The sequence below is a fragment of the Mus caroli genome, chromosome 6 (assembly GCF_900094665.2).
Source record: "Mus caroli chromosome 6, CAROLI_EIJ_v1.1, whole genome shotgun sequence".
In the NCBI taxonomy this organism is placed as follows: Eukaryota; Metazoa; Chordata; class Mammalia; order Rodentia; family Muridae; genus Mus; species Mus caroli.
This window is the reverse complement of record NC_034575.1, coordinates 117,837,279-117,838,500: the sequence shown is the minus strand read 5'-3', so window position 1 is coordinate 117,838,500 and position 1,222 is coordinate 117,837,279.

The following is a 1,222-nucleotide window of genomic DNA, read 5'->3' as shown; positions in this document are numbered from 1 at the left end:
TGTGGTCTGATGGGGCATGGTGTGCAATTCTCATTGTGGTCTGATGGGGCATGGTGTGCAATTCTTATGAAGGAGTCACATGTCACTTGGGCACAGGTAGGCATTTAGAATCATTTCAAAACCACATAGCACAGGGCCTTGGACCATTCTCAAGNCAGACTATTTTTTTGCTAGAGTGGTAAGAATTTCTTACACTTTTTGGATGTTTCGCCCCTTATTAGTAATCTGCAATTTTTTCCATTATGCTGTCTATAACACTATATGGTATTTAACACTACAAACTTCCCGTATCTGCTTGTTTTTTGTTTCGGTGCTTAGGGAGTGGGCGGTGCAGGGTGAGTTCTCATATAGACAGAGATGGCATTAGTTCTCTAAGTACCCAACAGATGCCGAACTTTGCTCCTCCTGCTTCCACCTGCCAGGGCTAAGGTCACAAGCGTGTACTATCACGCCCGATGTTACGTGGTGCTGAGAACTGAGCCCCAGCTCTGTGCATGCTCAGAGACGCGTAGTAACTGAGCTACTAATGTGTCTGTACTTTTGATGCCACATCCAAAGTGACATTGATTCAATGACCAGCAGGGCCTTTTTCTGTATTTCTCTAGTTCAGTGATCCTAGTCTAAGTACTGCAGGGGTTTGAATGATAAATGTCTGCCATAGTCCCGTTTCTTAAAAGAGTAACGAGTGCATNTGTCCTTTTATTGCTTGCTGGCCCTTTTGTACTGGACCAACTAAAAAGACAAATGGAGCTAGGAATATATCTAGCAATAAAGATTTCTTCCCCCACCCCCACCCCCGCCCTCAACGTGCACAAAGCCCTGGGAGGGGGGATAGGACATAAACTAAAAGATGAAAAACCAATACCTTTTTAAATATCTTTAATTACCATTATTGCACCGATACAGCATACGCTTATATACATATATCTTCAACTTCATTTTCAATTTTCAGCAATTCAAATACATAATATATTATCATCTTAAGAATACAAAGAACACAAAATGGAGGAAGATCGAGAAAATAGGGTTCCCAACAGTCACTAGTGATCTTATACTTTCTTCTTAGTGTTTGTATCAGAACTTAAATGTCCTGCCATGGCTCTGCAAGAAGAGAGCTGCCTGGGAAGGGGAGGAGGCAATGGGAAAGAATGGACCCGAAGTTAGAAAAAGCTAAGGAGAGCATTGAGTAGAACGATATATTTGAAAGGACCCTCTTCAGCCA